The sequence below is a fragment of the Falco punctatus genome, assembly GCF_963210335.1.
Source record: "Falco punctatus genome assembly, chromosome: 3".
NCBI classification, from domain to species: domain Eukaryota; kingdom Metazoa; phylum Chordata; class Aves; order Falconiformes; family Falconidae; genus Falco; species Falco punctatus.
The window spans coordinates 10015691-10042840 of record NC_137582.1 but is presented as its reverse complement, the minus strand read 5'-3'; positions in this window follow the sequence as shown (position 1 = coordinate 10042840).

Here is a 27150-nt window from a genome sequence, read left to right as displayed (position 1 = left end):
GAACAAACTTTCCTGGTTATGGTCTACTATATATGAACTAGCACCTATGAAAACTACTTGCAAATATCAGACACTTTTTTCAGATTAAATGAAAGGACAGCTTGATTCAAGAAAACCACAGAAGTCTTTAAGCTCTGCTAATTCCAGTATCCTTAGTCCTTGGTAATTTAATTATTACTCATGAGGGGATTCATCCTTTTTTTTTTTTTTTTTTTTTTTTTTTTTAACTGGAATTCTTGGTTCAGTGGGCAATTGCAGGCTAAAAGCTGCATCTGCAGCTTCATTCTGGCAAATGCCTACCCTTGCCGTGCACCCGTAATGAAGCATGCTTATACCACCTTAGAGACACGGCAGCTATGAAGATGGGAGTAACAGATGTTTTCAGAAGGGCCTGGGGACCAGTAAAAAGAGCCAGATGGAATTAGGGACTTTGAAGGAGGAAAGCAGAAGGGAGAACCTCTATTTTTAAAGTTTTGTTTCAAAATAAATACCAAGGCCAGTACTTAATTAAATACTGTGGGGCTTGCCCCTCCCTCTACCCCTGTCCCAAGATATTTAATATCATCTTAGCTGATGAGGTGACCACTGCTTGTGATAACAAAATATTTGCAACGAAACAATAGTCAAGAATAGGATCTGAGAAACCAGAATATTTGATTGCTTTTCATTAAAATGTTCCCAGCTTTCTCCATCTCAAAACTTAACTTTTACTGGTTTGAATTAGTTCTCAACTATAATGTTTGAGGCAGCCTATGGGAAAGGCTAGGAGATATATTCAGATCACATAATGGAGCACAGGATTTCATTTAAAGCTCCTCTTGCCTGGACTGGTGCAGGATTATCAATGTGTAAAATATCAGGGGAAATTTATTAATATGAGGCAAACTTAGAAGCATACTTGTCATATTCTCAAACATTCCCTAGCAAACCTATCAGGAATACTTCTGTGCTGAATTCAAGTTCGGTTGGCATTAGGAAATTCACACTGGTGCAGTTTAGTTGTTATTGCTGCCCAATGAACCTACACTGATATACTTTAATCATGCTTACCTAAGGCTTTCAGTCTTGTTTAACTCCCTCAAAACAGTATCAGAGCAGATTTCCTTAAAGATAATAACAATAAAGGCCATCCTAAGCAGAATAACATAACCGTCAGGAAAAAAAAAAAATAACCCACTATGAAAATCCAGATGTTTACTGAATGAGATACAAAAGCATGCTCATGATTCTGTCATTTTTCTTTATTTGTCCATTTCCAATAGACTGTGGCAACCCTAATATCCTGTAGAGGGATGTGTTGTCACTCTGAAGGAAATGATCTAATTTTAGATGTCCTGAATACTCTCTTAGCAGAGTACATATAGTCAAGTGCTGGAAAAAAGTCAACGATGGCTGTGGACAGCTCACATGATTTGTTCTGACAATGCGGCATCCTAATCACACACATGGGACAAGGTACTATCCTGGGTACTGTGAACACAACCGGCTCTAAAAGAGAAAGAGCTCTAAACTGCATGAACACAAACTTTTCCAGTTCATCTGGCTTGCAGGCAACAGAAGCAGTCACATAGGTGAGTTTCTCTCCTCATGCAGACATAATTTATATCTTTGCTGCATTTGCAGATGTCTTTTTGGACTAAGATAGCTAACTCATCATCACTTTTCATGAAATATTCTTGAAGGTATGGAGCATGGATCTTTTACTTTGATGTGGCTAGATGAAGAGAACACTGGATGAGATGTGACATTGAAAGAAACACAATTAACTGTCTCTAGAGAGATAAAACCAGATATGCTTCCAATAGCACTTCACATCAAGGAAATTATAGCAACATAAATAAAACATATTTACAGTGAATATGAATAATTTCAAATTATTCTTTAATTAAAGTTTAGATTCTGAAGGACAAAAGAATAGAAACCCACTAGAAAAAAGTATCAGGAAGGGAAGCTGTTGTGAAGCGGTACAATTCCATACCTGCTTGAAATCTTATGAACAAAAGGCCCATTAGGAAATGTCAGGCCAGCAACCCCTTAGTGGCAGGTGAGACGTATGACCTCTGGGCAATTTCAGTGGCAATCCTGGGCTGTAAATATTCCCTTCCAACTTTCTTGTAAAGATAACTGAATTAGAACAAACCTGTAACATCTTCACCATGTATCTCAAGAGTGAATGACAAAAAGATTAATTAGTATCTACAACAATACTGACAAAAGGGAAGTAAATGGCTCTAAATGATGTGCATGACTTTCTGCTTCTCCATTAGGTTGCAAATTATAATTGTGTTTGGATATGGTTATGATATATTAGCATGTTAGTATGACTTTGCAAGGTTTCCAAGTAAAGCATAAGAGACTGAGTCCCAGGGAACAATTCTTTATCTGCTCAGTATTGCAGTGACAGAACTGGAAGGAAATACAGCAATAGCACTGAAGACATCATATTGCTTTTGATATAGATATGGACCTAGAGGTAAACAGGCTGAGGAAACAGGCCTCCAACTTTTAATAGCAAGTTTTTAAATTTAGTAGTATGCAACTATCCTCCAGGAAATCCCACTGCAAGTTAAAAATTTGGAAGCATAGCTGGTACTGTTAGGCTGTTTTTTTCTACTCAATAAAAAGAGTAGTGTTTCTTAAACCATTTTTAAAAGCCTCTTCTAATTTTCACATGCGGCTTTCCTCTGCTCTGGATGGTCTTGTGCTTGACTTGCCAGAGTCACTTTGCCCCAAGCTTGGTTTGTACACGTTGAAATGACTTGCACTGATATTCGCTGATAAGATAATGCAGATTCTGGACTCCCTCTTCAGTGAGCAGTATGCTAGTGCTGCTTTGGCAACAGATGGAAGGATGCCTCTTGGACAGTTGCCTAGCTGCCTTCCCATGCTTCTTTTGCACTACACATATTCAAAGCATTTAACCAGGCCTTTTGCCTAAGTGCTCTTTAGTGATTGTTCTGGTTTGGGCTAGGGAAGAGTTAATTTTCTTCATAGTAACAGGTATGGGGCTATGTTTTGGGTTTGTGCTGAAAACACCGTTGATAACACAGGGCTGATTTAGTTATTGCTGAGCAGTGCTTACACAGACTCAAGGTCTTTTCTGCTTCTCACACCAACCCACCAGCAAGTAGGCTGGGGGTGCACAAGATGCTGGGAGAGGACACAGGTAGGACAGCTGACCCCAGCTGACCAAACTGATATTCCATACCATATGTCAGGGGTCCTCAAACTACAGCCTGTGGGCCAGATACGGCCCCCCAAGGTCCTCAGTCTGGCCCCCGGTATTCACAGAACCCCCCCACCCCCAGGACCCCTGCCATATGTTGTCATGCTCGGCATTTAAAGCTGGGGGAAGCAGAAGGAAAGAGGGGAATTTCAGAGTTACGGCATTTGTCTTCCCAAGTAACCATTCTACGTGATGGAGCCCTGCTTCCCTGGGGATGGCCGAACACCTGCCTGCCCATGGGGAGTGGTGAATGAATTCCTTGCTTTGCTTTGCTTGCATGTACAGCTTTTGCTTTGCTTATTGAACTGTCTTTTTCTCAACCCATGGGTTTTCTCACTTTTACCCTTCTGATTCTCTCCCCCATTCCACCAGGGCAGAGAGTGAGCGAATGGCTGGGTGGTGCTTAGTTGCCATCTGGGGTTAAACCATGACAGTGATGTGAAGTCATGTTGCCTGGAAGTCACCTCCTCATTCAGATGCTAGTCTCAGTCAAGTTTGGTCAGTTGGCTGTTGTACTCATCCATAGTCTATATCTATATGATGAACTGTGTTACTACACCAGTGTAGGGGAACGAAGACAGTGGGTCATAGGCTGTGGCCTTTGATGATGTGCAGCTGTGATCCTACAGCAAAGTGTTTAAATAGCTCTGAGGAGTGTGGGAGAAAAAAACTGGATGAAGCAGAGACAAGGAGCAGTGTGGTCTGGCCTCTGGAGGATGGAGAAACAGCACAGACAGTAGAGTTTGACCAATGGTAAACTTTTTTGCTGCTTACTATTTTATTTGTGTTGTGTTATTTCCTGACTGCTGTAACTCCATCGCAACACACCAGACCAATTACATTCTGTTGAAGCTGTTGGGAGATTGTGAATCTCCTGGTCAGTCTAGAAAATCACTGGGGGGGGGGGGAAGAAACAAACAAACAAACAAACAAAATCCTACTCTTTACAATACAGGTATTTCAATAATTTGCTAAAGGGAGAAAAATGTGAGAAAATGAAATAGTAAAAGTGTCTCTTTTACTGTCACTGGTATTAATTATCATGAGGGCCCAGTTAAGCCCCAGTAGCTGTAAATAATTGAAAATATCTAATGATTTCATTTTGACAAGTACATTATAGCAGGCATAAATAGAATTTTAGATATTTACTTTGATCATCACTTTTTTTGAAGTTACAGGCAGAAAATTGTCATGCAACTTATTCCACAACAGGTAGTTTTGCTTTTGCTTCTAAGAAACAATGCTGTTCTTCAAAAAAAGTCCAGTTTGGGGTTTTGGGGTCTTTTGGGGGTTTTTGTTTGGTTTTTTTTTTTTCTTTCTGGTACATGGGAGGCACCCTCAAAGTAAGGGCTTCCAACAGAATATGATCTGAAATTTTATGTTTTGTTAGTTCCATATTTGTCTACCTTAGTTTTGAGTTTGTTTAATATTTATACCTTTTCCTTTAAAACAATATTTATACCTGTTTACACTTGGATTTGAGGGGAAAGTTAAGAAACAGGCTTATTCAGCTATCACAAAAATATTATTAAAATAAAAAATCCAATATATTAAAACATATTAAAAAAATACAGACCCAATGAATTATAGATATTTTAAAGTATGTAAGCTTAGAATTAAATTGTATATACTTAAACCAACAGAAGATAGGACATACTTACCATACTTTTAAATGATAAATCAATAGTCTTGATATATTTCTTGACATTTTCATACAATTGTAAGAAACGTTAAGTATATATTCCATGTCATGTGAGTCGAGAAAAGTAGTAAGGGCTGTTATCTTTGGAACACAAGGTTTTCAATGTTCATCACTATGGGCATTGCCGTTTTAAGGAGAATGTCTGTCTTGCTCATAGCAATCAGAAAATATCTGAAAGACTTTCTGATTGATAAGCCTTAATTAGGTTATTTTTCTGGTTTGCAGTTACTGTAAAAAAAAAAAAAAAAAAAAAAAAAAAAGTCCTACCAAATATTGACATATAAATAGCAGCATATCTAGAAATACTGCCACATACTGGAAGAGTTATTTCCAAAGCAACTGGTATATGTTACCCTCTTGTCATGAAAACTATAGACAGGGCATCTGCCAATACTGACAGCAGAACTACTACAAATGTTGCTCAGGAGGGTGAAGGTCCAGCTTGCAAAGCATAACAAGCCTGGCATTCAGATGGTTTTTGGCATGTAACCCTGCAAAGCACTGCATATTTGAAGTAACCTATTCCGTAGCACAGAACAATAGTTTTATCCTTTCTGGCTGGTAATAGCTATAAATGGAGCCACTTGGCCAAAGCGAGAGGCACAACAGGATATTTGGAAAAAAGAATCTTGGCGCTTGACCTCTGGTGCCAGAACGGCTATTGCTTGAAGCTGGTTCTCATTTTTTTTATCACAAAATGTGCTGTGGGAAAAATCCCACAGTGCACAGAACCAGTGTTAAGGCAAAAAAGGATAAAATAGCTGCCCGTGAGGCTCATCAAGAGAAAACCTTGCTGTGATTTTGAGAGCAGTGTGAGCTGGCTGTCCAAGTCGGCACATTTATGGCTCATTTACCAGGTAATGGACCATCATGTGATATGATGAAGTTCCTTCTTCCTGTCAACTCTGCACAAAGTGAAGAAGTCTTATAAAATGTTTTGTTTCCTGATGCTTTTTCCCCCCTTTTCTAAAGTTACTTTTCTTTGAAACATTACCTACTCAGCAGCACAAGCATATCCTATGTTAAACATGGTTACGCTATTCATATAATGAACCTTGCACAGACTGCTGCCATAGAAATCATATATTTGGAATCAAAATTACTGCAATCAGATTGTACTGTCGTTTTAAATGCAACTGAAGATAGATACATTTTCCTCCTACTCCTCAAAAACAGAATTCACCACAGAAAAAAGCTATCTCTGTGAATCACCACATTGTTAAATGTAGAGGACAAGTAAGATTTTTGGAAATAACACACTTAATTTCCCTTCAAAATCCAGTTGCAAATGTTGCTTTCTGTGATGGATGCCATCTATTTTGCTCACAGTTAATCTTTTCTGTTGAAGAGCATGGCTGGGCAGAGGAGCACTCCTGTTTTCCTTGTTCTGTGTGCTAACCTTGGCAGCTAGCAGGAACCCAGCAGGGAGCAGGGGGAGAGAAGTCCACAGAGCACCAATGAGACTGCTCAAGTGAGCGATGCTCCTGACATACAGGGGAACAGGCAGTGACCGAAAAAGGGCATAAGAAAGTGTAAGAGCATAAGAAACGTTCTGGAGAACAGTGGAACAAATAAATACACAAATGTCATAAGTGACAGAATGATAAAAGATGATATGTTAGTGATCCAGAAAAAGGGTGTGGCACTTGCTGAAACTCAGAAAAATTGCTGAACTGAATGTAGGACTAGTAAAAAAGACCTTTCTATCAAGAATACAGCAAGCAGGCAGAACAGTTATTTTCAACTCATTTTATTGTTAGTTTTCCCATCAATTGATCTATGAGTCTCTGTTTATAAAACTGAAATCCTTCTAGTCCTTTCCAACAAAACTTCAGCTTTGGAGACGCAAAGTCTTTATGGTACATTCAGTTTCTGGAAATATGTATGAAAATTTTCTTACAAACTCTGGCACAATTCTACAACTATAAAATTTAATAAAGGCCTATCCCTGACATTTAGAAAATGAAAAGCTAAGATTATCAAAATCGGTTCTTCCTCAAAGGAAAGGGTGGGTGTAAATGCTAATCTTGTTGCTATCATATAAGCACACCGGGAATAATTCATTTGTTTATGCTGGAATAGTCTCCCTGTCTGCTAGAGAGGACAAGTATCCAATTCATTATCAAAACAATTAAAGTCTCTGACAGTAATTTGTAGGAAGTCACCTTAATACTGTGTCTTTTTGTTCAGCTCAAGAGTTGTAACTTGTCCATGTGCATCAAAATGTAGGAAAAAGTGTCTTATTTAGTCCGCTACAGTCCTAGCCAGGGGAATTTCTTGTGATAGCATCTCACAGGTTACCAACACAATTATCCAGTTCAACCCGAGGAAAATGAATGGTAGAAATCTTGTGTACAGTATTGTTTGCCAGACTTGCACTACTAGCAAGAACAGAAGGCCAGACAGTGACAGAACATATAGAAAGGTATTTATGTATAAAACTTTCCATATTATTTACCATTCATGATGTAAAATGCAGGATTTAAAAAAAAAAAAAAAAAAAAAAACCAAAAAAACCCAACCAACCAAAAAAAAAAAAAAAACCCCACAAAAAATAAACAACAAATTTCCATGCTATTTTACTTCCAATTTTGTTCAATATTTCAAAGTTACTTTTCAGTTCATGGAGTGAATTACAGCAAATGCATGCTGGCAAAGTGAATTGAAAATACAAAGCTTTTACTTCATACTGTTGCGGCTCATTATATGAGCTCTGAAGGCTTGTGTCTCTACACCCTGCCCTTCAGCTAAGGTAATGACTGTGGGATCAGCTTTGTATAAATACAAATTGAGGAAGTGCTTTAAAGAGACAGGTAAAAGGTCAGTAACAGGTTTTAGAGATTAAACTGGTGGCACAAATGGCTCCGAAACCCTCATCTCTACTTTTAATTTCCATGTCTTATTCACTAGACCAGATCTCTAAGTCCCCTATCAGTAACCTTTAATGGAAAGTAACCAAAAAGTATTGTTAGTTTCCAAGGAGCTGAAAAAAATATGTGTTTTAATCTAAATTGGCTTTTCAAAGAATCAGGAGTCTTCAGCTACTTCTAGCATCTGGGGAAAAAAATAAAAGAAAGAAATATACAAACACCAACTGGGAATCATAAATGTGATTAATAGTCTGCATCTTGAATTTCAGGTGTTACGTCTGTACACACCACCCAAAACTCAGAAGAAAAACATTTGAAAATTACATGTAGACTATACCTTTTTTAAAAAAATGAGCATGAAGTATGCTAAGACATCCAGTTACTTCACCTCTGCAAAGCTAAAGACAAGCTTCTCAGCATGCAAAATTTTTTGTGAAAGTGACTTACACATCATTAAACAGAGATGATTTTCAATTGAATGACATTAAAAGAGGTTCCATGCTTTTAATAATTAAGGAATAGAGACTACATTCCCAGGCTTCGGTCAGCATGCTGATAAAATTCAATTTTATGTAAAATATGGGCTCCAGTACACACTATAATGAAATATAATGGAATAATGAAAAGTAAATGGGTTTATAAATGAGATCTGAACTGGTCTAAAAGGTGACATACATATTTAAAATGAAACAGTTTCCTCTGTTATTTTGTACCTTGTACAACCATTACACTTATTACAAAGAAGGTAGCACAGAACCCAAAACATCGGAAAGATAACTCTGCTTATTGTCTCAATCCTTTCTGTATCACTGTATTTGAAGATGCAGTTCAATGAGATTGGGTTTGGCAGCATGTTCACCTTAAGAGTTTCTCTTTTATTCCTCTGCTTGCTTATGTGTACCATTAAATTTCCCCTCATTTTGTCAAGACAACTGTTTGAAGGACTGTCATGGTTCAAGCAGACACTGAATTATCTTGTTTAAAAAACAAACTCTGAAGAACAAAGTCACGGGAAGGGTTAATATTACCGTGGTAAGCTCATTGTAATCTTGATGTTCCCTAGGTATCCCTTTGGCCTTTGCCAGGAAAAGGCAGAGGGGAGGCAAACTCCAGTGCAGGGACAGGATGAGGGTTGGTGAGAATTTCTTTAGTTAGTCTTACTGCCAAGGTCCATGGCTCATCAAACTACACCCGGAGAGAGGAATCCTGGGATGCTTGTGTTGCACTTTGTGAAGTCTTGAACAGGGCAACACTGCTGAAATTCAGTATAGTTCACAGTGTGGTCATGTAACACACTTTCTCATCCTGTCCTGCAGTGACTGATGGCACAAATCAGAGTGGGGGATTATACACAGAAACATTTAGACTAATCTGAATTTTGTAGGGGGAGAGAATGCTTCATTTCCCTCATGTCATCTTATAAGTAGCTTGATACTTTTAAGTAGAGTTAATTCAGTCTGATCCATGATTTATTTCCAGCCAAACATCTGCACTAATAAAACCCCATATGTATACAGCAATGCTGTGTAACCATGATTAATGGAGTGACTGCTTTCTTTGTTTCTTACAGAAAAAAAAAAAAAAAAAAAACCAAAAACAAACCAACCAAAACAAAAAACTGTACAAAGGTTTTTTTATATCACTATATCCATGCAGGGGAAGAGAAGATTATGTCACTTACTTGTATCACAGTTCTGTGCAGCTTTCTGACAGCAAACCCAAAGGCCTCAGCATCCCACAAAACCTTTTTACACAAATGAAGTTCCTTCAACTTCCTCTGAACTACTTTTTCTGCCCTCTTGATGAGCAAAGATCTATTTCAGAGTGGCTTTCTTTGCCCCTCCATTCTTTTCTTTTTAAAAAAAGGTTTGGTGTGACTGGCCTTGGCAACTTGCCTTATGTCCTTTATCCTTCTGTAGGCAAATCAGGCTCCAGGCAGGCTCTGCCAGCTGTTCCACTTGGGAAGGTGAATAAATTGGCATCTTACCTGCCTTGGAAGAGGTTATGAGCAGTTAATTATACAAGATCCTATGCATGGAAGGCACAGTACATGTGTAAATTATTAGCCTAATTGCAGCAACAGAACAGTAAACGGTAATCAGCAATGAGGAAGCTGCTGCATAGATGTCTAATTGCTTGTATGCAACAGCTGTTGTAATTGAAATTGTGACAAGACCCTGGCATTAATGCAATAATTCTAATAGCTGGACACACAAATGAAACATAAATGAGGAGTTCCCTCTGGCAGGACAAAGTGAAACAGAAACTGCGATTAAGTAACACACCAACAAACAGGAAAGTACACAACATGACGGCACCATAAAAGAGCAAGTTTTGCTAGCAGTATCCTCAAATATTAGACTTTTCTTCCTCCTGTCTTCTGAGATTCAGAGTGCCCTCCCATTCTTCTGAATGAGAAAATATATTATATTCCTCAGTGTTACAGTTCCAGCAAAACCTGAAAATGGTAAGCAGAACTCTAACTTCTGGGGCTATTCTCAGAAGAGGCTCAGTCGAGTGCTAGTTATGTGGATTCACTTAACCTCAGCCATCTGAATGGAGAGGCGATCAATAGTTCCTTGTTATGAAACGTACTTCGTAGCTAACTTTCAGAACACTTAGTTTCACTACTTATTTTCTTGATACCATTGCTATAATGAGACCTTAGGTTATTTTGAATAAAAATTCTGAAAGCCGTAACTGGATTGTAAGTAAAATTAACTGTACATACTGTTAATAAAGATATATTATCTGATGTTCAGATTGTGCTTCGAAAGGAACACATTTCTATGACCTCATCATAATTAGGACTGTATTTTTTTAACATAAAAGAAAAGAGGGATTCAATGAAATGCAAATATGTATCAGTGGAAGTGAATGATCTGGAGCTTCCTTCCACAGATAACACCTTATTTGCAGTTAATTCATAAAAATGCTAAGTATTAATTGTCATGGATTTCATTAAGAAGTTTGTGATATTCATCTGTAATTTTACTTTGGTGCTTGATTTGCTTCATTGTAATATTTTGCTTTATTTTCAGACAGTATCAATGTCACAGAGTATATCTTATATGCTTAAAAGAAAACAGCAAGCCATACTATCCCCAAAATTAAATTATATAAATATGTAGTTTTAACAGTAGCTTCAATATAATACTTCATTTCTAATTTTCTAAGAAATAATATCTATTATTTCACCATTTTCTGTGCATATGCTTTATCAATACTTACACAATAATGCTAGCTTTGCCATTTCCTCTAGTAGGAGGGTATGTAGAGAATACCTTGGTGCAGCCTAAGCTGGGAACTCACCCATGGCGCAGTAATGAAATCACTCTACCAGCTAGCAGTACTGCTGCTGCACTTATATAGGAGTCCTAGTTTTCCCAGATTCTCTCCAAAGTGCTGTGTCTGCCATCTATTTTATCATGACAATACAAACCTCACTGCAGCAAATATATTTTTGATTACCTAGCCTGTTTGCCTGCCAGTGAGTAATTAATACTGTTATCACCTAATCAACTGTTGTTTAAATGCAGAATGTAAACTATGTCCTTGGCTTTGTTCTTTTCACTCTGAACACTGGTAAAAACAATAGGCTCTTCAATAAAGTTTCCTGTAGCTCAGCCTTTTGAAATGTTGGTGCACAGATATTAAAAAGCAGCTGTATTGCAAGAATTTACATATTGCTGTACCGAGAGAATTAAACACTTCAGTACTCTATTTTAGACATTTCCAAACTTGTGGGTTTTTTTAAGATGAGTAAGCATTATTGTTTTCATACATATTTTATTTGCTGATTAAGACTCTTTATAACACCAAATTGTTTCAGTAGACCACTGAGGGACCATTCGGCTCTTGTCAGGAGACTGAATGTCCTCTAACATCATGCACTTGACTTTTAGTATATGTTACAATCTTCTCAGTTATTTCACAGGACTTCAGTGAGGTCCTAACAGACAGATGAGCCATTCCTGTGCCTTTTCTAGAGCAAAGCTCAGGGCTACACAAAGCCACAGCCAAGAGGTCGGTAGTAACTGACAGCAGCATCATTGCTGGGAAAGCACACCCCAAACCCCACACTGGGCTGTGGCGGTACCCTGAAAGTATCTCATCTGCAGGCTTAAACAGCAGCTATAAGCTGCCTATGCAGCTTGCAGCAACACTGGACTGGTTTTTCACTGTGGATCATTCTCTTGTGCTCTAAAAAGTTTTTACACACTCCTGATATAAAAATTGGTAGACAACACAAGACTGTTCTTTTTTTCTTTCTTTCTTTTTTGTTTTTCCCCTAGAGACAGAGAAACAATACTCCTACAACAAGGACTCCTAGGTGAGATGCAGAAGACTCCGAGGGAAGATCATATTCTGAGGTGCTCCCACATTTCAGCTGAGTCTCTTATCTATTGGATAATAAGAAGTAGGTGATTCTCAGTCTCTCCTGATATAAAACAAAATAATGAAAGCCACCTTTGTCATCTGAGAAATTCTGCACCAGAACTTAGAACTTGCAAGAACCACATTAACTAGCAAATCTTCATGCCTAACAGATACTCCATCTCTCTCTCTCACCTCCATCCATTTCATTCTGCACAATCTATTGACTGGTTCCAATCAAGACTCCTCAGAGGAACGCCTGCCAGGGGCCTTTTCACCATCAAGCATCCAGATGGTTACTGCTGGGAGCCTCAGATCAGATCTCTATCTGGATTTCTGTGCTGCAGAGGTCTTTGACAGCTTTTCACAGTAATATGTACTTTACCTCATGTTCAAAACCCTACCATGAACTTTAGAAGTGGTATCTTAGAAGGTCAGCCACCAGAAACAGGGTAAACTTTATTATGCCTGACTATAGGAGATGACAGTAAGAGCTGTAAGTGAATAGCACCAAAGTCCAGATTTAACTACTTAAGTTTATGTAATTAAAATACTTAAGCTGGGGTTTTTAGACACCACAGACCTCCAGAAAACAGACAGGAGCATATTTCTATTTTCCTTCATTATTTACAGTGAAAAGAGTTTTGATTTAGCTATACAAGTTAAGTATCTAAAATCAGAAATATAATCCCTGCATCTCATAATACTGTGAAGCAAAAGATACTTTCACTTCCCTATGTTTATAGAAGTAATGAGTAGACTTAAAAATATTAGAAAAATCAGAACAATTCAAGCACTGCAGACTCCCACAGCTTAAACAAAGCTGTTATAATGGCATTGACTAAAAGGTCAGTTTGAGAACCTTTCTGGAACCCTATCTCATATAATTTTCAGTGAATTCACTATTTTTATTGTCAGATACACAATTAGGAGAGTTCCTGGTGTTTTACTGTTTTGGGTCCTGAAAGAAAAAAGAATTTAAAGACTAATTTCTCTATGCACGTATAAAAGTGTATCAAGTTAAGCTTCGGTTAATACATTACAACACAAACATATACATAGGTTGGTATTTCTGACAGTGCTTGCCTTCTTTGAAGGGTTGGTACATGTTTAAACATTTCTTTTGGAAAATGAAAATTATTCTTGGAAATAAATGAAAGTTATTCTTGATGTTTTACTTGTCTTCTTAGAGCAAATTTGAATGAACACTTCTTAATCTATTGCATTACAGCAACACAAAAATAAATATAGTTAATAAGTAGGTCAATGTTATGTGGTATTTGGTAAAATGTAAGTTCTATAAAACATCCTACTATCTGTTAAAAAAAGCCACACATTAATATCTATAATGATAAATGAAATGTGGCACTAGAATGATGTCATATAAAAGATTTCTTTAAAGTGCAGTCTACACTCCACTAGCTCTTCCCAACATTATCTTTGCTTTCCTGAAAGAGCTTATCCACAAATAAAGTTATTAATGTTTTACTAATGACAATCCATGACCATTTAAGATGATCACAGGGACATTGAAGATTTACCCAGTTCCGCAAGTCTAAGTCAAAACTTCTGATGAAATAACAGAGCAGGTATAAATATTTCCAACCTTTGTTTACCAAGTTCTTCAAAATACCTAAGGTGCCCACGACCCCAGATGCTGTTTCCTACTCATGTTGACACTGACAGGAGGCTGCAGTCATGCTGTTGCCACTTCAAAAGTACCTTTCAAAAAAATATTAGAACAGCAACTTTTTTCCTTCTAAGACATCACACACAGTGAATATAGGAAACCTAACTGAAAGTAAACAGTCTGATCTAAATCTGAGAAACAGAGTGACTGACAAGGATGCCTCCCAAATTAAAGTTTAATAAGCAATGACAAATACGAAAGGAATCAATACTGCAAAAAAGCTGTTTTTCTTGTAACAGAATATAGTAATTACATGCTGTATGTAGTTTCTCTGTGTCCTGGTGGAACAGCATATATTGGATCTATCTGAATTCTAGTGATGCAGAAGATAAGTAATGAATTAGCTTTTGTCAATCTTCTCCATAATATGCTATTATATTTAACTTAAAGTTTTAGAAATCCCAATTTTATGAAAAATGTCTGGGAGAAAGGCAATATATTCACTTCACTAACTGAACAGTAAATAAATTATTAGTGAATCAGACTATTTACAAGCCGCAGCTTACTATTATCACAGTATGTCGAGATGAAAATACTGTTAAAAAAAAAAGAAACAGTCCACTTAAAAGTTGGGGGGGTTTAATAATTGTCAAAGTTATCATTTTGTTTGGGTTTCAGCTGACATGAGCTGTGGAGCTTCCATATGCTGGGCTCCAACCATGGATCTCCTCTGCACAGATGCAAAGTAAATAACTTTACATTCTTGGGGTGTCATGAAGCAGAGCACTCTGCCATATCTGCGTGAGAATTGATGGGAACTACTGCAGTACAGAATGTGTTTCCAGATCCACAGTGTCACCTATCCAAAACATGCTGAATAGATTTGTTGAATGCAGGTGTCAGTTAGCATGTTCAGGTGTCTTACAGGAATCGTAGGTTTTTCAATCTTGAAACTATTTAATTGCAATCCAGCCTGACACTGGTTGCTTCACATTAGACTTAGCTTTACATCATTTACATCTTTTCTAGGTACACATTTGAAGCTGGAGATGTACCAACATTTGGGAGTTCCTGATTTCCAAAACTGGGTAAGAAATGAAAATACAAATATAGTAGCGTTAAATAAGAACTCCTGTTAGATTCACAAGATCAAATGCAACAAAAATTTCCATGCTATACTTGTCCTTTCAACTATCCTCAGAAAATTCCAATAGTGCCATGGAACACTCACAACTTCATTTTTGTAGAATAAACCAACATTTTTTTTTATGTCAAAAGACAGGGAGAGACAGAATTGTTTAAATAATACGATATATAATTGATTAAACTAATATATGCTGCAAAAGACAGACCATCCTAATTTGAAGGTCTAACTAGATGCTACTGCCTTTTCTTTAACTGTACTCCCTCAGTGTTAATCAATAAACTTGCTTTTTAAAGCTTCTTTGGTCACGAATTACAATAAAATGGGAGCAAGAAATCTGGGTAGTATGTTTTAGCAAAAGAGTTGCAGCTTTATTGCACTTTGGATTCAGTTTTCCAAGCATACATAACAGGTGGCTTTGCTAATGATACTATTTGGCTAAATTGCTCTTAAACAGATCTGGCCTAATGTCAGTGCTCAGTTACTGAATGAGAAAGTTTTAACAAACCTCCTAAGCAACAAACTGGTGGACAAAGAAATAACCTCATCCTCCCTCCACTTTTTTTTTTTTTTTTAATTAGGCTTAAAAATTAGTCTAGTATTCAGTGCCTGGTGCCCATTAATAAGGTTGACCCTATTAACAGTCTCCTCATCATAAGTATATTTGCTTCACACAGAGTTGCAAAATTACTGTGTTTGAAGAAAGTGTCATGGCAAAGTTCAACTTCTTGGCTTCTTAATTTTGCTCCAGGGAAGAAGTGACGTGTGCCAGACTCCTATCAGTCTTGACTGCTTCCCTTGGTCAGCATGCTGGGCTGTTTTGCTGGTGTGTTTGCCAGTGGTTATAGAAACAAGCAGTTCTATGAGTAGCAGGACTAATGAAGCCTGGCTTCATTAAGATTTATGGTTCAAAGGATTCTCCTGCACTTACAACATCTCTCCTCTATAGAGTCTTCCTGCCTATCATGAAATGGCCTTATGCTGCAGTATTACTTTTCAGTGAGAGAGGAGGGATTATTTCTGGCGGGGTGGGGGGGGAGACCTTAGCTCTAATAAGGTCCCCTCTTTTGTCTAGATGATGCTAGATGATAAAGGAATTTCTAACCCTTTGTATTCAATTGTCAAATTTGGGTAAAAGTTATTACTCAGTTCTCTGAAGCTGGCATGAAAATCATTGAGGCAGGGAAATATGCATAAACACATATCGCATGTGAGGAGTGCAGCCTCACTAGCCTTGCCTTCTTAGAAAGCCATGGTAAGCGGGCTCTGAGTGCTTCTTGTTTTGCCTGGTCTTGGCACAAAAGCTGTTAACTGTAGGAAGCTTTAGCTTTCTTCTTGTTCTTCTGTGCGCGGCAGCACAGGCGGCTTTTGTGGGGAGTAACACAGTCCCCAGGCAGGCAATGACTTTGCTTGAAACTACTGAAAACACCTGCATGATAACTGGGCAGGTTACTGAAGAACAGGATGCACACATGACTTTGAGTGAAGGTCTATTTGTAGATTACTTTGTCAGTGGACAACAAATCATCCTGGTTCTGAAGAATCTTCCAAAGCATCTTAGTTTTGTTACTTATTTTGGTAAGTCCAGCCTCTTCGCTGTTTAATATAACTGTTCACTGTTACATCACTGAATGAGTAGTGATGTCTCTCAGAATCAGCAAAAGGCTCATTAAATTATCCCTCCCTATTTTGATTACATTATCTTGTTCTTTATTTAAAAAATAAAGGGGGGAGGGAACCCCAAACCTTTGCTGCTTCTTGCAGCATGGTTGGGGTTTTTTTTTCATATTTGCCCTTCCTTTTATTTTCTTTTCCTTCTGTTCTTACTGTTCTCATTCAGCTTAAAGTTTTGAGGTTTTCGCATCTTGCTTCACTAGAATGAGGCTTTGACTTTCACTACCTAGGAATGACAAGACATCTAATGGGATACACAAATATTACCTTTCTAGAATAACCTTCAAACTTTTCCCTATCTGTAAATTTAATTTTGAAATATAAATATACTGCTTTATCTTGTATATTTTCTTTTGAGTCCTTATCCAAAGTTTTTCTGGAGCTGAAGAAAGGAATAATAAATCTTCCAGATCCCTGAGTCAAAGATTTTTACACTGTTAAATGGATCAAGTAATATTCCAGTAATTCATTAAGCCAAATTAATGATAAACATCAGATCTAACAATTCAAGATCTAACTTCCTTATTGTGGCATTCAGAAAGACAAGCAATCATATTGATTCCCTTGAAGCTCATTTCAATACCTGCTATTATATTGTAAAGTACTGGTTTTCAGCTGAATAATAAAATAGAACACATATATAGACACTTAGTTTTAATTGCAAATTTAACTACAGATTTTGCAGTGTATGCACTGAGCAGCAGGCCCTGAGCCAAAGTTGACCTCTAGATGAACCTGCTAACTGAATGTTATATATATGTATATTCAGTGTCCAATCATTAGCAGAATATGCATGATCATTAGTGAAAGATGTAGCTTAGACAGAATATAATCATTAGCAAAGATACAGAGCATCCTTCCTTGCTTAGAGACAGGTAGTCAAGGCTATGAAACCAGATATACTGCCTTGTTTGTAAACTGGTGGTTAAAATCAAGTAGATAAGGGAAACTCCCTTGGTTCCTCCCTGAGCCCTGGCTAGGTTTTGATGGGATTTAAGAGGAGAATGAAACCAGATGTTTCTGCATTTGAAATTAGGTGAGCTTTTTATTCCACAGTACAAAAGCTGGGCCCTCTTACAGTGACTTTGGAGACCTCATCTACAAGTGAATGTGCTGTGTAGGACCTCCCAGTTACCAGGGAATGTTCTCCAAATCTTTGCTGTAAATGGATTTTCCCAGCAACTGCAGATCTAGGTGATGGTGAAGTATTAGGGCAACTGGTGATGTATCTTTCTTAACCATTATAGCTTGTCACATGTAGTGATTAGGTGTGTTATCTTGTCTGATTTTGTTCTTGCTGTATTATTTAATTTACTGTTTATTTCACAGGCTATTCTATTGCTTTAAATGTAAGTAAAGATAAATTCACTTCTTTAACTAGGTGTCTGTGACCTTTGTGCTGACCCTGTCTATTGGCAAAATGATACTTAATAACACTTCATCTGCAAAACAATCTCAGAGACAGAAAAATGAAGGAAAATTCTAGAGCTAGCTGTTGCTGGCTGGTTAGACTGTTGTTCATTTTTAGTATGCTAGATATCAGCTGTTGGTTTGTGTCCAAGATATCCAGATATCTTACAATGCAAAACACAGATTCTGACACCTTCATGTAGAACATTGGCTTACGCTATGTCCCACTCATTTCACCAGAAGAATTTATAAGTCAGGTACTATTTGATATAAATGAATCAAACTCAAGTCCTTTATCCCCAGCACCTCATCCTCTTTAAGAAATAAAATTTGTACTAAAGAATGTTGTATCAACCATTCTAAGAAATATATATCAGATTAGGCAGCATGGATTGCTCTGACAGTTTCTGGCCCTAAATGACAAACAAACAAAAAAAATCAGAACAAAACCAGCATCAATTGATTTTAAAACAAAAGGTTCTGATTTAGAACTGGAAATTCCAGTTCCAAAACAGGAGTATTTCCAATACTCCTGTGACTAGATTGCCTCAAATGCTGTTAGTATTCAAGAGTTTTTTGCAGAGGGGATAATCCATTTAAATCCCTAATTTTGGGTTGTTTTTTGTTGGGTTTTTTTAATGCTGTTCTTGGGTTCTGCGTTTTCCTTCTTACAAGCAGTAGTCTTGGATGGATGTCAGTGAATACCCTCAGTTCTTTAAATGATTTTTTTAAATCTTTTTTTTACAACAGAAGACAAGATAATTTCACATCCTCAGCTTATTTTCTTTTCAAATGTTTCTCAGACTTTCCTTACTGGAGAGCTTGCGGACAGCTTTTCTGAAGAACTGGAACTTAACCTTTTTTGAAAAATACTACAACCCAAAAGAAATGTTGTAAAACACAATCTTAAGTTTTATTGTGGCAGAGCACAATAAAAATGTTAGATTTGGGAAAAAGAAATTCACACCACAGTACCTCTTCCACAGGCAGAATAAGAAAACTGTTTTTTGAAAGGCTAAGCTATTTGGCCAACTAAAATTTTTGGTAATACTCTTCTGCATGTGCATAAAAGCTCTCCTTCCCATTCCACCCAATAAGTAGCCACAAGGAAGAATATGTAACTCATTTAAATTTAAAATGCAGACAGTATTTCTCAATGTCCCTTAATCATTTTTGCCTCATAACAAAGGATGTTGTGAAGCTCAGAAATATAAAGGTATCCCGAAATGGACTAGCCACGCTCATGAAGAAAACAGGTAAATTGTCATCTCTTGTGGGGGTGTGGGGTGTGCAGGCGTTATGTGGGGAGAGGGTGAGACAGATAAAATGAGGGGAGAAACAAAGTTGAGTGGATTTTCCTACAACACCTATTTCCCCTGCAATATAATCCCCTAATAAAGCTGTCTTAGTGTTTTAGACCTATTGTTCTAGTTGGTATAATAATAATTATTATAAATACTAATGCAGAATATTTTAGAATTCTAGAATTTAATGATTTGCTTATAAAGTATTACAAATGTTTCACTTCTTTCCCTAGAAACATCTGACATAAGGTTTAAGAGTTATTTGATTTTTAACGTGTCTGTTCTAATCTGTATTTCCTCAAGAATGCTTACAAAGCCAAATTTACCAAAAGATTATTTTATTTCAAGTTATAATTGCGAACTCTTGAGTAAATATTATTCTCTGTTATGCACCTAACAAAATGTATTCTTACAAAATGTTAATAGACTCAGGTTTCATTCCAATACATAATTTGGGTGTGTTCTACCAAAGCTTTCTTATTTGTGAAAATAGCTTGTTAGTTGTGTCTGAAATACCTTCTTTGCTTATTTAGCTGCAACATTTTGCTGTCAGTGACATTGTAAATGTAGAATGAAAGTTCTAAAATAAAAAGGAGAGAAAACAAATATTTTTTCCCCGTTTTTGTAATTTTGTGCTTACTTGAATATGTATAATGCAAGAGAAGGTATTTGGTTTCACTTGTATAGCGAGTATGTTGCATATGAAAAGCTCTGTGTGATCAGATCATAAGTTGCATCTAGCCCAACTTTATGTCTGTAAAAGTGGATAATTATTGTTGGTTAGAGAAAGAGCTTTCTCCTGCTTTACCCACTTCACTTCTAATTTAGGGTCTTCTAGAGCTCTGAATTTCACTTATATTTTTATTTGTAATTGTCACTGCTTGATCTCCATGTATTTGTTTAGTACCTTTTCAAACCTATTTAGACTAAGCCTCTTAACATGGAAATAAAATTTACTGATCTTTTGTGGTTTTTTTCTGATGTGCTAATAAAGCATTCCTTGCTGAACTTCATTATGATGTTGCATTTTTTTATTAATGTCTACCAAATACTCCAACATTCATGCTGGAGATGTAGTCAGTCTAAGGTTTTCCTTAAAGAAAAGGTGCTACACATTTTATTAATTTTATTACTTCCCTTTTTCATGCAGCATTACAATGAACATATATGATCAGGGAATTCACATGCACGTCATCAGTAACCCCTTGATTCTCTAGCTGAATGCTCTCTGAAGCCAGCATTATTACAATGAATTCTTGGTTGTTTCTTGCTCCTGCAACACCACAACATGCTGCTGTGCTCCAGCAGCCATGACAGCCATGTAAGGCCTACTGTTTCACTGTTGTCTTCATTTAATATTTGTACAGTAGCAGCACCAGAAATGTGACAAGAGCTGTCCCCAGAAAAGGAAGACTGTCCTTCCTCAAAGAGTTTACAGAAAAATGAAAGGCAACAACAACATCAACTAGCTAGGAAAAAAAGTAATTGTTATCAGCTTAAAGAAATATTGGAAGACACAATTATTAGAAGACACTTCTCAAATGCTTAGTGTAGTGTGAGCATCATGTCAATAGACAGTTATACTAGTAAGCAAAAGGAAGACAAGAATCTGGCTCACAGACTATCTGCCACAGTGGGTTTTTTTTCTTGTCTATTGGGTGGTACATGGGAAAGTGCAATGGTGCTGTAGAAAAAAAAAAAATCTTAAAAAATGTTACAGACTGCCTCAAAGATACTGTTAACCCAATGTAGCTGTTGATTATTGTCTGGTCTCAAGGGTCAGAATAAGCTACAGTCATTTTTCTTGTTTAGCTGTTTGTATGACATACGAAATGATACCTTATGGTATTGATTCAATAAATAGAACCACTTCATAAGAAGATGCATTAAGGGATGTATCATTTGACCACTAGGAATTTAAGTGGTTGTTAAATGGTTGCTCAACTTTCAAGCTGACCTTGCTTTGAATGGGGATTTAGAACAGAGATGACACCTCCAAGCTAAATTGTTTTGTGACAGTACAGAAGACAACTGTTTGGCCAAGCTTGCACTGGCAAAAATATTATTCCACTACTTCCCAATTAAGTCAGGAGGTTGTTAGTTTAGTTTAATGTTTCCCAGACCCCTGCTCTGAATGAATAGGAATGTGTAAATTTCAGAGACTACATCTGCATAGCTGTACGTGAGACGAAAAAGGACTATCATACGTTCTCTGTCAACCAAAATAGTTTTGTTTTTTTTTAAACCAGGCTGCTTTCACAGAGAAATAACCTAGCAGCCATAGGGTATAGAATCCCTGCACAGGTGGACTGGGAATGGATCTACTCAAATAAATATGAGAAAAAATGATCTTTCAGATCTGGTTTTGGTATAAATAGATTAAAGTATGGTTTTCTTTCATTTCAGTTAACAGCTGTGGTTTTGGATTATAACTTTTGTACTTGGCTGTCAAAAAAAAGCTAAAAAGCTAGACACCCTTGAATTTGTTCAGCACATTCTAGCTGCTGCTTCAGCCTGTGACAAAACCAACCTTTAAGGGATGTACAGGATATCTGCAGGTCAACATTATGTGTAAAAACACAGAAAACTAAGACTGTAACATACTCTATGCAAAGAGATAGTATGGCAGGGTGAGAAAAACTTTCAAAGGACAACAGTTGCTAGAGGCTTCCGATTAGACAAAACAATGATAAAAAAAAAATCAAGAGAAACTGCCAATGCAGATTGGGAATGGAAGTGTTGATAAATGTAATGCTATCAACAACAGCTACATCTTTCAGGCTGCTACAGTGAAAATACATCAATGCAATATACTGCAGGCAACTTGAACTCTTTCTGCTCACATTCAGAACGATGGGACACAAACCCATTCAGGTTCTGAATGTGATAAGGCACTCACGTTAACATACCTTGCCTCTCAGCAAGATTGCCTTAGATTTAATGCCAATCTATGTGGGTTTTGAAACTTGCAGAGATTTTGTTCAGACATTTTCATAATACAGCATTTGCACATATTCTTCATATCCATCTCCTAAGTGAGCGGCAAAGCAAAAAGAAGAGCCATGTTAGCAAGGAAAGGGCTATAGTAAAACAATCAAAAGTGAAGAAAAAGCTAAGGATTGTAACATACTTGATAAGTGACAATGAAATATGAGACATAACACAGAAAGTCTCTAATGGGATTACAGTGGGATTCCATTTCCAGTAGGGGACAGCAGCAGACGGCATAGAGGGCAGTGGACAGGTAGACACTGCAGGTAGGCAGCTAGAGGACAAGTTGCCCAGAAAGACAGCTTCCCTTAACTGCTTGTTAGTTAACTTTACCTTAACTGGTAAAATCTCATCTTACAAGGCCTACATAGTTCTTTTTCTAAACATTTGGAAATTTGTTAAAAATTTTGTTATACCTGGTCAACGTGTACACCCCTGGTAGCAATTCCTGTCATACAATCAGACAGGGAGGAGCAGAGAAGATCTTCCCCTGGGATGTAAAACCTTGTTACTGTCCCTAGATCCTGGCATAGCCCTATGCCGAGAGGTGAACAGTGCACATCTCTTCCATGTGCTTGCTCCTGCGTAAGCCTTTCCCCTTCCCCTCAATGTGCCAGTTGTACAGTGTTTCTGTAGTACACAGAGTAGGTGAACCATGGTCTGGGAAGTGGGATAGGAGTGGTACTTTGGGAGAGAAGATATTTTGTGGCTTGAGTTGAAGGAGTGAGTGTTGCAATCAGGTGGAAAAAATACACAAGAAGGATAGAAAAAAAATGGAGAATATGGTGTTATTGGAATAATTGGTTAATGCTAGTAGTAGTATGAAAGGTCATTAAATTCCAAATTTGGTTGCAGTTTATGAGTAGCAAAAGTGCACCAAAATGTTTGTTGTGCTAAATTGCACAGTACTATTTTTGAAAGTGACACGATGTTCTTTATACACAGAGGATATTCAGGGATCCTACATATATCATTGCCCACCACGGTCATTCTTGTTCAGATGACGTATCACTGTAACGAGTTAAACCGTAACAACCTGTGTTATTGGCAGGTGGGACTCTGATCTGCAATATTCCTGGTAGTGATGTAGACACATCTTTAGTTTCTCTGCCATAGAAAGTGTGGAAACTGCCTAGAAGGAGAAATAGCGTTCCTGTTTCAACACCTATATTGAGCATCTTGTACAGGGATCTAGTGTTACATAGATCCTTCCATTCCAAGCATGACCCCATAACCCTCTCTCCTGTCTTGAACCAAGACCCCCTTGACACATATTCTGCCAAAGCAGAGGCCTGTTACACGCAACGCAAGTGGTAATCAATATTTGCTTGCCTGAAACTCCAACAAGCACACTAAAATAGTGTAACTGGAAATAGTATATAAGCTTTTTGTAACACTCTAGAACCACTAATAGCATTTTGTAACAGTATTAAGTTTAAATATAGAAATAACATCCATTACTGCAAAGGGAGCAAACGAAAACTTCTGGTATGGTTGCACAAACAAGTGGGAAATATAAGGGAAAACATGAGCAAAACAAGGGAAAATATAAGCAGAGTAAAATCTGCAAGATAAGACCTGAGGATATAGAACAGGCCAGGAAAATGTCTCTTTACACCAAAGTAAGCCTCAGAGCAGGCGGAAAAGGAATCTGATGGAACCAGAATAAGCTTTAGCATAGGTAAGAGACATGCTTGGTGAAATCAGAGCAAGTCCTCATCCTGAAAATACATCAGAAGCAGATAAGATCACCCTCTTTCCTTTTAAGGAGGGTGAGGAACATTAAAAACAAACAATGAATGAAAAACATGGGAAAGGTGGAAGGCACTCCATTTTATTTCTACCTTCCCTCATCAAAGCTCTCTTGGGACTTGTCACTTCAGGACCTTGGTGCCTAACACTGTTAAGGACAACAGACATGACTGAGAACTGAACTGTATCTCTTCCTTTCTTCTGTGTGCTTAGTCAGACAGAGTTTGTTTCTACCTCTGACCATGTGAAGGCTATAGGACTTCATATTGGAACCTGTAATACAGAAACTGTTCAGTCAGTATCTTTTATATTTATCATATCATTTAGGGAGTCCAGACTTAAAAGGAAAAGAATGTGGAAAATAACATTCCTGTGTGATTTTGTAAGTTCTGTAAACAATTCTAAACATAATGAAGTATGGTTGTTCCTCTTGCTACTAAGCAGTAAAAATGACCAGTATGTATATATAAATGCTATGACTATGATTTTACTGTCATATGAAAGATGGAAAGCATTCGTAATTTATATTGTGTTATGTTTTAAGATGTTATGTGAAGCCTTGATGAACTTACATTAGTAAATGCCACCTAATAATTACCTACTTCTGATCCAAACACCGATTTTATAAATTGGAGCCATCAGTCAAGCTAGAATACTTTCATCTGTAGTAAAGTCTTCTGTTATTTCATTGTAAAAAAGAATCACTATGTTTCTATTAGAAACATGACAATAATTTATTTTGAATGAAGTAGCCACAGCTCTGGGTTTGCAAGAGGTGATTATGACTTGCATAAGTACAGAAGAGAAGATATTCCTCCAGCACCCATTAACAGTCACTTTAACATCTCTGGAAAAGAGTTTATATTCTGTTTCATTTTTCAAATTTGCTTTTGGAATTCTGTCAGAGGTTTGGCTTCATCCCACCTGCCAGACAGACCAAACCAAACCAGAGACTTTTAAGGAGTTTCTAGTGAAAGAGTTCAACTAGTCTTTCAGGATGTCGTGTAATGAGTAAAACAACCTGAAATTGGTGTTTTGCTATTATGCTGCAATAGAAGGACAACTATAATATAGCATAGTAAATGTGGAATTTCAGGATGTTCCCTGCTTTTCTCAGCTTGAGCGAGTTTTCTCACTCTTGCCTTCTTACCTATTGTATGCTATATACTAGATAGTACAAGGGCATTCTCCCATTCCACCTTATTATTTTTATTACGTCACTGCATCCAAGACCCTCCTTAACATTCAAATGATAAGAAAATGTATAGACATACATGAAAATAATGCAAAAGGAGCCTAATCCCATTTTACATCTTCCTACAGTTACAGTTTACCACACTAGCCAAAATATAGTATCATGCAGTTGGAAGTTTCCCTATGAGGAGTTTTAGAAAGATTATAAAGAAAAATATTAATAAACCAAGAAAGATAGAAAGCAACAGGATGACTCAGAACATCTCTGAAGTCTTGGTTACTCTTGCTTGGTTACAAACACGAGTTTGGCCCAAGTTGCCAGCTTATAAGGGAACACAGGGGTATTTGGAAGACATTACCTTCAGACAAATGAACCAAGAGCTACTGAGAAAAAAACCAGGGTTACATTTGTGGTGTCAATACTGGTGCCTTATTCACTGTGTTGCCTGCTCATGTGTTAAATTAAGAATAGGTAATCCATGCTTTATAGGTTTTCTTCTCTATCAGGTAAATACAGAACATCAGTGAAGTCACATTTACTCTGTTGTTGCTGAATCTTCTGAGCAGAAGGAGCAGTTTGAACTAGACTTCTTTTTTTTATTGTTCAAATTGCACCATAAGAGCAAGCCTCCATCTACTGTTTCACATTTTGTATAGCTTTGAGCGTACCATCAGTATTTACAAAAGCCTTCCAAAAAGAGTGTTTCAACAACACATTACAGTTTTACCACTTAGTTTGAAAACATTTGGTGCAAAATTTTTCATTCTTTAATGCATCTATCCTTTCCACTTCTATTAGTGTTATGCCTCTGCCTCTAAGCACTGCAAGACAAGGGAATTAGGTAGTTTGTGATAGTAATGATAATAAATGTTTTTTCTTCTTTTCTCCCCCAACCTTAACATTATGACTAACTAGATCAAATTTGCCTATTTCTAGCTGATGTAATCTTATTTGTGAACTTTCTTCACCGATATTCATCCCTATAAAGAAACAAAATCATCACAGGAGAGAAGCAACCTTTCTGCTTTCATTAATTACAGCTGAGCATCCCTTTTTGAAATCCCAGGAGGAAGAACATCAGTCCTATAAGGTATACAAAGTATCATATTATTCAAAGAAGGTTTTTTTTTTTACATACTGACTATGTTTGTTCCAGATTAGCATGAAGAATAAACGAATGAGTACAAAATTTCAAGTCAGGAAAAAATTCTAGAGTTGTATCTATATAGAAAGTGGAACACTACAAAGTTCTTCATGTTAATATATTTCATGTATTGCTTAATATTTTACCAATAAAATACTATTAAAAAGCATATTATGCCTATGCACCAAGATATTTTCCATTAGTAAGACATAATATTAATATTTTGTGCAATTATTTAGGATTTAATTGAGTGATGAATTACAGTCTTTCAGTATTCTGTGCCAACCTCATTGTCAAAATAACTGGTTGACCTTCCTGGTAAATTAACAGAGAAAATATGATTATATACATTTGTAATCTCACCTGTAAAAAAGTCCCCACTCTTCCTACTTTCCTCTGCAACTTTTCTCTCACAATAGTCTCAGACTTCTGGCCTTAGCAGTAACAGGATACAGATTTCCCTTTTTTGACAAACCTGCATCCTCTTTCTACCTTGCAATAGTCATATGAGTTACAAGAGTGAAAAAAACAAACAAACAAAAAAACCCCAAAAACCCCACCCAGACAAAATAACATCTTGTTTACATTACATGTATAATATTAGTAGTATAAGTATATTTATTAATAGCAATTACCTTTGTAAGTGATTTCACAGCTCAGATATATTTACTAACAGTGTAATAACCTAAAAGAACAACCAGAAACTCTCTTGGTTTCAACAAATGTGCAGA